At 41.2% G+C, this 11,526-nt stretch overlaps 1 long non-coding RNA gene across 1 annotated transcript; it reads left to right on the top strand.

Moving 5' to 3' along the window:
- Window positions 1–1,225: 1,225 nt before the first annotated feature.
- LOC141051809 (uncharacterized) lies at window positions 1,226–8,407 on the top strand. Its single transcript, XR_012220699.1, has 4 exons — window positions 1,226–1,345; window positions 2,964–2,984; window positions 7,021–7,103; window positions 7,769–8,407. It is a non-coding gene; the product is annotated as an uncharacterized lncRNA (long non-coding RNA).
- Window positions 8,408–11,526: the final 3,119 nt, after the last annotated feature.

Genomic DNA, 11,526 nt, shown 5'->3' with positions numbered 1-11,526 from the left:
ATAGAGTATGATAGGCCTCTGTGAAAAATTTGGACATGGGCCTCCACCTTTTTGTTCATCAGATGTATGGGCCCTTGTAGCATTCTAAAACCTATAAGAACATGCGTAATCACCCCAATGTAAAAATGTCCCTCATCCTATCTCATTCCAGTAATAATGTCCCCATCCTGGCACCTATCTGAATCAATATCTTCCATCCTGGACCTCTTTCTGTAATAATGTCCCTCATCCAATAGCAATGTCCCCCATTCTGGGCCCCTTCCTGATATAATTTCCCCCATCAGTGGCACCATCCTGGTATAATGTTCCCCATCCTGGCCCCCTTCCAGTAATAATGCCCATCTCCTGGCCCCTTGCTGTAATAATAACCCTCTCCATCCTTGACCCCATCCTTTCACAATGTCTCCCATCCTGAGCGTCTTCCTAGCATAATATCCCCATCTTTAAAAATAAGCAAGCGATTATTCTTACCTTCTCAGGGCACTTATACAGGCAGAATAGGCATTCACGTCAATGGGCCGCAATCTGGCAGGGGACTTGTCAAGGAACCTTGAGGATCAGAGGGGCCAGATTGATGAGCAGTAAGGTGAGTATAATTATTATTAAAATGTTTTACCCTTTGATGGTCCTTTTAGGTTCCACAATATAGAGGCCATAGTATTTGTAAATTCAACTCCAATATATTCTCTCATCTTTATTCATTAGGTTTCTCAATTAACATCAGGTTGTATTGGCAAGGAATTCTATAAAAACAGTCGCGATGGTGTCATAGCATCCACAGTGCCCCCATCAATCATAAGACCCCACAGAACAACCAGACTTTCCTCAAGCGAGTCATAAGATGCATCTATTTACCAGTCTTTGCCCCCAACATGCCAACCATTTTTATCTCTTTTCAACCAAGGAGCAGAAAGATGTGCCAGACTAAGCAACTAAGCAAGGTTGTGGCTATTATTGTAATCAAAAGAGGAGAAATTTGGTTACCTACCAACCTGTTGAAGCAGGGAAATGTGAGTACTCAGATATCACCTCTGCAGATGCCTTTTTGGGTGTTGCTATAACAGTAGGATTCATTTCCAAATAAAACTTTTACAAAAATTAGTTCTGGAATGAACTTTAAGTCTCTGTGAAGATGACTGTACCACATAAGCAGAATGTCAGGTTGCACTTTCTGTGTTAAGGGGTGAAATCAGGGCACAGTACAGAACTGGTTCCCTTTAAGTAAGGTAGGTGTGGCAAACTCGCTCATATATAAAGATTTCCTGGCACAATGGAAACAGTGACAGCAGTCCTTTCAAAATGTCTTACCTCCTGCTGCTCCTGGTCGTCTGTCTACAACTCACTGGTGAGTCCTAATACATTATCAGCTATTTGGGTGAGAAGGGCTACGTCCATTTGGTGGGCTTCGTAGAGTCACCTCGAGTTTTTGGGGGTATTATTATTGCATGCCCGTATTTCACAGAGCAGAGTTTCATTAACCCATCAAAGGTTTTGCTTACAGTATTTAACTGATGAAAGCCACTACAGATATTTCCTGTCAATGTAAGCCATAATAAATATATATATATATATATATATATATATATATATATATATATATATATATATATATATATATATATATATATATATATCTCATGGAGAGAATCATAAAAGCATTGTCTAGTCTACATTTTAAGAAAGTTTTAAGATTTTTTTTATATTTGGAACATCTGTTTTATATATTTTAGAGTATAACTGTATGCCCACTTACTTATAACCAGTTAAATACTGTTTTCTCCAGTCCATAAAGATCTAAAATTGTAATTTTTATAAGCTACAGGTTTTTTTTTTTGTCATAGTTGTATTCCTGTACTGTTTGCTAAGATTCACCTGATTAAGAACCATTTTGGTCTGTGCCAAGGGTGAGGCCTGATTTCTTAGGAACATACATGCCAGTATTATGCGTGGAATGTGGATGTACGGCTCGTCCTCGGACGCTATTAAAGATGAGGCATTCTCTGATTTTCATATTCATTACTTTAATTAAAAAAAAATTGCTTCATGTATAAAATTAATCTGAGTGTTGTCCTAGTTTTAGCTGAACATAGTTTACCTAGTTTAACTTGCAGTATGATCTGTCAAGGCATGGTTGTGATGTACAGGATGACTTATCAAAAGCAGAATTTTAGCAACATGACTTGGATAGATGGCTGATAAAAACTATCCCAATTTACACCCAAGAATAAAATGATTACCACCATAAACACTGGGGTTTGCAGGAACCATTCTATAAGGTGGCAGTTGGATGGGAGCCCTGAGAATCACCTCCTACTTCAAGGTATCTGAGGGTCTTCTTTTGATTAGTTGGCCTGACGTGATGTGACATCTGAATTAAATGCCAATGATGACACACCGCCAGGTTGGCTAATCAAAAGGGGAGCCGGGGATACTTACAGGTAGGAGTGACTACAGATTACTGACTTGGCTGATGGAGCAGGTGTTGGGAGTCTATTCTCACTGACTCCATACACATTAGATGAAATTCTGCCAAATACGACACCAGCCAAATATTGAATGCATATCGGACCTCAGGGGAGAGAAGGACCAGACAGTTTGCATTTCAGTGTCCAACCCTTTTGTTATCAAAGGAAGTAAGGTAAAGTCAGCAGTGTCTGTGACAACACAAAAACGAGTTCTCACATTATGGGGAAGTGGGAAGAGAGAGCTCACTGCCAACATCGCTCTCATGTGTATTGCCAACTTTAGACAACAAGTGAAATTGTACTACCCAAAATGCAATTTTAGCATGTATAACCACCTGGAAATACCCAGATATTTCAGCCTTATTATATTCTCATCACACAAAGGTTGCCAGTAAAGTATAAATAATTTGGTGGCCACATACTGACATTCTGAGAGGCTTTATGTTATCTTCAAAATTCTTCCTTAATGACTAATACCATCTCTTCTCTGTGTTACAGGGTCTCTTTGTTATTCATACAGTAAGTATACAAGACAGTAGAAATATGTTATAACTGCATTGGTTAGGATTCGGCAACTGGAATCTTCTTGACTTCAAGAACTAAAAATTTGATTTCTACAGAACGTGACTGGTTTATACATCGCCATGATTCTGTATAAATCAATTGGAGGGCCTCTACTCATCAATATTTGTAATTCCCATTAATTTTAATTAAAAAATAGTCTGCACATGGAAGATCCCAATTTCTTGAAAACCTGTATATGACCTCTTCTTATTTCATATTTATTTCCAAATGTCAAAACTACTGCACCATACAATGTGACTCTCATAACATTTCTGATTGATGTGTCAGAATTTTCAAATTGTCACAGACAGTGCATTATCAGATACAAAAGATCCTCGCTCTACCAGTCAATGCAGTTTCCAGCAATCGACCCCCCTCCAATAAGTAAGCCTATCTTAGGCCGGTTTCACATTAGCGCTTTTTCAGCGCGCGCACGGCCGGGGGTAGCTCCGCCCCCGAGCCGGCTCTCTGCCCGGCGTGCCCGCCCCTTCCTTGTAGCGCCGCCTCCTAGCGCACAGCGGCGCCTGCGATCGGCGCACCCTATCTTTAGCATAGGGTGCGCAGATCGTGCGCAGGCCGTGCGCTAGTTGCGCTTTGACCTGCGCACTTTTGACGGTGCGCCGTGCGCGCCAAAATCCGAAAAGTTTGATTTTGGCGCGCACGGCGCACCGTCAAAAGTGCGCAGCGCAGGTCAAAGCGCAACTAGCGCACGGCCTGCGCACGATCTGCGCACCCTATGCTAAAGATAGGGTGCGCCGATCGCAGGCGCCGCTGTGCGCTAGGAGGCGGCGCTACAAGGAAGGGGCGGGCATGCCGGGCAGAGAGCCGACTCGGGGGCGGAGCTACCCCCGGCCGTGCGTGCGCTGAAAAAGCGCTAATGTGAAACCGGCCTTAATCCCTTTAAAGACCCATTAACTAAAAAAAAGTTTTAATTCAAAAGCATTTTGGGATCACATTATGCATGGACTTCCGTCCCTTTTACTGAACTAAACTTACGAATTGAGAGGAAAAATTTGAGAGCCAAAGGAAATGTGGGATTCAGCTTCCTTCTTCTTTAACTCCATTTTCTTTGTCAATTCTTTCTTTTTCTACTTCTTATCATTCTTTATTTTCTAATATTGTTTTTTGTAATTTTATTTCGGCTCCTTCTCTTACTTCTTGTTTTGCTTTATTTAACACATTTTTCTCACAATTTTTATTTTTAACTACTCAATCTGCTAACCCTTCTCCTTCTATTTCCTCTACTCATTCTTTCAAATGTGCTTCTCATTTTTCTTCTCCTTTTTCCTCTTCTCCCTCTTTTATCATTCATTCTTCTGCTACCTTTTCTATGAATTATTTTAATTTTCCTTCTTCTTTTTCTACTCCTATTTCCTTTATATCTTCTACTAATCTTTTTTCTACTGTCATCTACTTTTTCTTACGTTACTTTTACTCCTTCGTTGTCTACTCTTTTTTTTTTTTGGAAACATTTGTGAATCTGTGCCGCAATTGCAAGAAGTTGCCCTTTACGGTGCAACGTCATAGGAAATCATTAGTTGCGATGTCACAATGTGATTTTGGGGTCATGCAACACATGTCATGTAGACTCATAGAAGAAAGCATAATAGATGAAAATGTACTACTTCTTCCTTTTTAAAACTTTATTATCCTATTTTCTTCATTGGTTACCTCTTCTTCACTTTAAAGATATATTGAACACTAATTGCCCACAATATATCTATGGAGCTAATAAAGGTGAATTGTGAAAAGTTATTTATTAGCATTGACCAACATACACCAATATATTCGCTCAGACTTTACAAAGAATGCACTAACATTATTGTCCCCTATAATAATCAAGAATGAAAAACAAGGGTGACTAGAGATGGGCGAAACCGAACAGTAAAGTTCGGCGTCTGCACCAAACACCTACTGTTCGGGCACGGACACCGAACACGGGATTCACCAGGAAGCATGTTCAGGTTCGGCCTCCCTGAACACCGGGTGTTTGTCGCACTGTCATGTACATGGCAGTGTGGCAAAGACCGCTTCTGATTGGCGGTGAAATCATCCCTGCAGGTCAGAGACCCATGGTTCCCACGCTGTCAAAAGACAGCGGAAGCGATCAGCTGTGATCAGCAGTATAAGGCTTACCTCCGGTCACTGGTGTCAGTGGATGGGACTGTTGATCCCATCATCCGACACCTGCTGCCGCTAATAACAGTGAGAGCAGTAGCGGCATGGTGAGAAAAACTCGGGAATCTTATCGAGGTCACGATAGTTCAGGCCATCTGGAAACGGAGCCTCAGTGACCGGACGTAACTTCTATGATGTCACCACCGGTTTCTGAGGCTGCGCTCACAGCCACTCATTCACCATTGGTTGTCAGCCTGGACGATCGCATCTTAGCACCGTCCAGGTTGAAAACTGCTTATCCCCCAGACATGGATTACGGTGTGGGATAAAACAGACAGGTATGGTATATTGTTTTTTTTAATGTTACTTTTATTACAGGAGAACAAGGGCTTCGCTGGAATTAGGCAATTAAATAAAAATGGAAAACTGTGTTTAGTCTTATTTCAGATAAAGGACTTTATTCTGGCTGTATGTTTATTTACCATACAACTATAGGATTAGTAATGGATGAGTGTCTTACAGACGCTTCTCCATTACTAAGCCATGGGCTTGATATCACCTGACAATACAGAGGTGACATCAACCCCACAAATATGAACCCAACTTGCCACCGGTACTGGGCAAGTGGGAAGAGCCAGGCAAAGCACCAGAATTGGCGCATCTAATAGATGTGCCTTTTCTGGGCAGCTGCGGGCTGCTATTTTATAGCTGGGGGGCTATTATCCATGGCCCCTTACCAGCCTGAGAATACAAGCCCCCAGCTGTCTGCTTTAGCAAGGTTAGTAGTCAAAAATGAGGGGACTCCATACCGTTTTTTTTTTTTTAATTATTTATTTAAATAATTAAAAAAACAGCTTGGGCGTCTATTCTTGATATTTAGCCTTGCTGAAGCTGACAGCTGAGGGTTGCAGCCCCCAGCTGTGAGTTTTGCCTGGCTGGTTAGCAAAAATACAGGGGAACCCACACAGTTTTTTTTCTATTATTTATTTACAGCGCAGGAGTGGCTGCTGAATACTCCCATCCGCTGCTCCTGCTCTCACTGTAATTAGTGGCTGCAGGTGTCAGATGATGGGAACATCAGTCCCATCAGCTGACACCAGTGACCGGAGGTAAGCTTTATACTTTTGATCACAGCTGATCACTCATTCTGTCTTTTGACAGAGTGGGAGCCGCAGCTCTCTGTCCAGCGAGGAGGATTTCACTCAGAAACGGTGTCTGCCACGCATTACAGCACAGTAAACACTGGCTGTTCGAGCCCCTCATTCAAGTGAATGGGATCCGGGTTCGGTTTCGGGTCCAGGTACTGTTCTGGTACCCGAAACCAAACTTTTTATAACTGTTCGGCCGAACACGCCAGATCCGAACATCCAGGTGTCCGCCCATCTCTAACGGTGAAATTTAATCTTGACGGGAGTGTCACTCTGACGAGGCTACAGTTTTCACAAAGCTTATTACAACCTACAAACAAAATTCAGGAGAGAAAAAAAACAAATTGAGCATTATGTTTAATTTTGATATGGTCTATTTAGTAAGAACCTTGAGAAGAGTTTAGGAACCCCTTTCTAAATAACCTCAGTCAGCTTTTTCTGGACATCTTTTCACTAAAACCGGTTTAACAAATATTGACAATTTTAATAAATCAAACAGATTATGGGCTAATAATTAAAATACTAATAATTACCCCATACCACATAAAAAATGAACATTTGATTGCAAATTTTAGTTCTGAACATCCATTAATCTGAGAATGAAAGCAGATGAGTGGATCTTGTATGTCTCCAGCTTGTGTCTGAAATTGGTATTGAGATACTTCTTTGCGAGTCTTTTCCTTACATGACTATAATGTTTTTGTCTTTCCTTTTTCCTAATACAGATGATGTCCCAACATGGGGAATTGTTTGTCTGGCGCTCATGGGTACAGTGCTGGTCCTGATATTCATTGCCTTTGCCATCGTAGTAAGTTAAATAGAAATTGTCACAAGAAAGGAAACATTTTTGAGGGTTTTCTTGATTGTATTTTCTTTAAAACACCCATTAAAATTAGACTAGATCCTTCTGATACTCGGCCCTCCCTCCCTTCACCTTTAGAATCCAGGGATGGATTAAAATTTGTGAAGGCCTCTGGACTAATCAAAGTCTTTGGGACTTATGGAGACAGCCAAGCGTAAGCCACAACCATCCATGAATACTCCTTCCCCTATCATTGTCTGTATAGAATCAAGAGATGCCTATATTCTCATAAAGTGGAGTTCCCAAAATGACCACTGCTCATACAATGACTTCCATGGTGTGAAACAAAATAATATTCTGGGAAGGGTTCTTTGGAAATATTGGCCTTGGCAGAAAAATGTTGGTGTTTAAGATCTTTTCCTTCTACCAATCACCCCCTTAGTTCATTTCATCATTGCTGGTAGACCACCACGACCCACTCTTGTATTTACCATGTGATAATCTTATTTTTGAAGAACCATTCTTCCCGCCAAAAACATTTTTCACCCTAAATATTTTTCGAAGCCCAATATTTGTCATTTTACCTTGCCATTGTTTGTAAGCTTTGTGCCACGATTTGCATCTCTCAAGAACGAAATTTGGTATTCACGGCCTTCATCTTTATCTTCCAGCTTGCTCTTCGACGTAGACACCGATGAAAAAAGATGAGGAACATCAAGAATAATTCTACATGAAGGAATGTTGCAGCAACAGATTTCCTTGAGGCTTTCTACGGATAAAAATCAAATGTTGAAGTCCATGAATGATATTTCACGTTAAATTTTTGGGATTCTTTCAATCTTTCATAATTCTCTAGATTTATTAATCTTTTTATCACTGCTTAGGGCAATCACTAAGAGAAATATATCCATGAAATAGGTGACAATTTTCAAGTTGGGTGACACTGAATTTTCAGTTTAAGCAAACTGTCTAAAAGCAGAAGAACAAATGATAATGAACTGGTGTCAGAAGTGGACTGTAAATGCGTCATTGACTTTTGCATAGAATTGATGCCAGAGTACTTGTCAGAAGCCACTCTCACCTCCCTAAACATTCAAATCAAGGTTACATCAATTTTTTATCTCCTCATTCTGTACTCACAAGGATGTCACTAGAGAAGAAGTTGATCTGTTCATGGGCATGCTCAGTGTCAGTTTTCTCAGCATGATGAGGTTCATAATATATATGGCATTTCTAATTACAAAATTACTATTGTTAGAATTTTCTCAAAGAGAAAAATGTAAAAATAAAAAAATGTCCATTGATTAAAATTATTGTATGTCTTGCTTTTCTGCAATTTTTTTTCATTATTACATATTGATATCATCAGTGTTTACATTGCTCCAGATCCCTGATGGACACACTGCGATCTGTTTCATTCTCCAGGTCAACAGTGGTTACTGTATTAAAGGGCTGCAGCACTCCATCAAGTGACACAGACCCTGTATTTTTGTCATCAGTAGAAGTCATAGCCATCAGTGGTACAACACATGACAGAGGAATATTGAATGGCTTATAAGCCTACTTACCCTAGCATGTCAGGCATGTCACTTTCCTAAAGGAGAAACGTTACCCCTTTGGCCTCTCATAGCGCTAAAACTGATCTCATGCCTTGCACTGAGGAGGGACAACACACCGAAACGTGTCTTTATAATGACATTCTGGTTTGTCTCTTATACTATGTAATGTGACAAGGCTCGTTAAATGGTTGATGTTGACTTTTAGGATTGCTACTTCCAATAGGTGTCAATAGATTTCAAGTCCTCTTCCTCTGTGAAGAGACAATTTGCAGAAAACATCGTTTAATACTAGCGATACATCACTTTTTTGTTGTTAGGATCCTTGATTTATACTGCAACTTTCTGGGAAATTGAGACAGTGCATTTACATGATACCATGTGGAGAAATTTCCTGCCAGGTCACTTTTCCAGAGGTTTGTATAACAAAGTGGTAGATATGACAGTGTTGGAGAGCAAAATATTGCATAATTAATATGGATTTTTTAAAAAAAAAAACATTGCATTCTAAACTCAACTTATTTTTTTCATTAAATATATAAGTACATTTATTAGCCGCTAGATGCTTTAAAAGAATTAATCGTACTGCTAGAACAGTTTACAATATCACTTGGGGCAAAAAATTTGGACAACTCGTATCTACAGTATATGTCTCTTATCTGTGCCCATCCTGGTATATATGTCCCCCATCTGGGCCCATCCTCATACATATGTCCCCCATCTAGACCATCCTGGTATATACGTCTCCCTTCCTGGGCTTATCCTGGTATAAATGTCTCACATCATGGTATATATTTTCTCATCTGGGACCTAGTACATGACTCTCATCTGGGCCCATTCTGGAATATATGTCCCATTTTAGTATATATGATTCTCATCTGGGCTAATCCTGGTATATATGTCACCCATCTGGGGCCATCCTATTCTATATGTTCACCATCTGGACCCATTCTGTTATGTATGTCCCCCATCCTAGGCCTATCCTGGTATATACAGTCATAGTCAAAAGTGTTAGCACTAGTGATGAGCGAATATACTCGTTACTCGAGATTTCCCGAGCATGTGGGTCGCCCTCCCAGGGCTGTGGGGTACTTGGTACTGGGCCAGTGTCAGCGGGATGTGTCACAGCTTGAATCCTAGACAGGCTAGATGGGCCTTGTTTTTCACGCGTTTTAATTTTGTGGTCTCTTTTCTTCCGGGCACTAAGAATGTTAAGGCAGACGCCCTTTCTAGGAGTTTCTTTGCCGATTCTCTTAATGTGACCGAGCCTACTACCATCCTAGGTGAGGGGGTAGTTCTTTCTGCCATTTTGCCCGATTTGAGACGTGCCCTGGAGGAATTTCAAAAGGATAAACCTGAGCGTTGCCCTATGGGAAAATTGTATGTTCCTGACCAGTGGAGAAAGAGAGTGATGTCTGATATTCATTGCTCCGCATTGGCTGGTCATCCAAGTATTTACCAGAGATTTGGTGAGTCGGTCCTTTTGGTGGTCTGCCTTATCTCGTGATGTCAGGAATTTTGTACAGTCCTGTGGGACTTGTTTTCGGTCTAAACCCTGTTCTCATTCTAGTGGGTTGCTGATGCCCCTGCCGGTGCCCAAGAGGCCATGGACCCATATCTCAATAGATTTTATTTCTGATCTTCCTGTCTCTCAGAGAATGACTGTTATCTGGGTGATTTGTGATAGATTTTCGAAGATGGTCCATCTTGTACCACTCCCATAGTTGCCATCTTCCGCTGAGTTGGTGCCCTTGTTTTTACAACAGGTGGTTCGGTTACATGGGATTCCTGAGAACATTGTGCCCGACAGAGGAGTTCAGTTTGTTTCCAGATTCTGGAAAGCCTTTTGTTTTAGTCTGGGAATTCACTTATCCTTCTCCTCCGTGTTTCATCCCCAGACCAATGGACAGACTGAGAGAACAAACCAGACCTTGGAGTCTTATTTAAGATGTTTTATATCTGCTGATCAGGATGATTGGGTCTCATTTTTGCCCTTGGCTAAATTCGCGCTGAACAATAGAGCTAGTTCTGGCACTTTGATGTCACCCTTTTTCTGTAATTTTGGGTTTCATCCTCGATTCTCTTCAGGGCAAGTGGAATTTTCGTCCTGCCCTGGTGTGGACACTGTGGTTGAGAGAATGCAGCAGATATGGGACCAAGTGGTGGATAAGTTGTCACTCTCTCAGGAAAAGGCCCAGCGATTTTCCAACCGGCATAGGCCCATCCTGATCGGCCTGGTGGCGTGGATGAGGGTTCGGTGACCCCTCCTCAAGGGGGGTACTATTGTGAGTTCATTTTCTGGTCTACCAGTCAGGCTCCCTCTGGTGGTAACAGGAGGTAGTGAGGCTGATTTAATCAGTAGAGATCTGCCACCTGATAATGAGGATGAGGATTGGACCTCAGGAATCTCAGATTGGATTTAAGACAGCCGACGCCCTACACTGGTGCTGGTGATTCCTTCTGCTTGTCAGGTGTTGGTTCTTAGCTCTGTTCCAGTCAGCTCAAGCTAAGTTTCTTTCTAATGTTCACACTTGATTTTGTTGTTCTATTCAGTTTTTTGTATGGTCACCAAGCCCCGCTTGGGCTGTGCTGAATTTCCACTCTTATTTATCTGTATTTGCCAATTTGCTTTTGGTTCCTTATTAGATTGGCCTCTTTTTGCTCTGTCTCAGAATATTTCAGAGTGCTGATATAGTGGGAGAAGTCTAGTGACTTCAGGGTTAATTCTGTTATCAGAAGTGTTGGACATTATTTTGTAGTGTTTTGGGCAGATTGCAGACAGTGTCTTTCCTTTCCTCTCCTTTTTAGTTAGTCTGGGCCCCATCGTGTGCTCAGCCTATTTTCCTATCTGTGTTTGCGTTTTCATCTTGTTT

The sequence above is a fragment of the Dendrobates tinctorius genome, unplaced genomic scaffold (genome assembly GCF_039654945.1).
Source record: "Dendrobates tinctorius isolate UK_male_01 unplaced genomic scaffold, ASM3965494v1 ptg000158l, whole genome shotgun sequence".
Lineage (NCBI taxonomy): Eukaryota > Metazoa > Chordata > Amphibia > Anura > Dendrobatidae > Dendrobates > Dendrobates tinctorius.
Note: the sequence above shows the minus strand (reverse complement) of the source record. Positions and strands in the feature narration are given on the sequence as shown.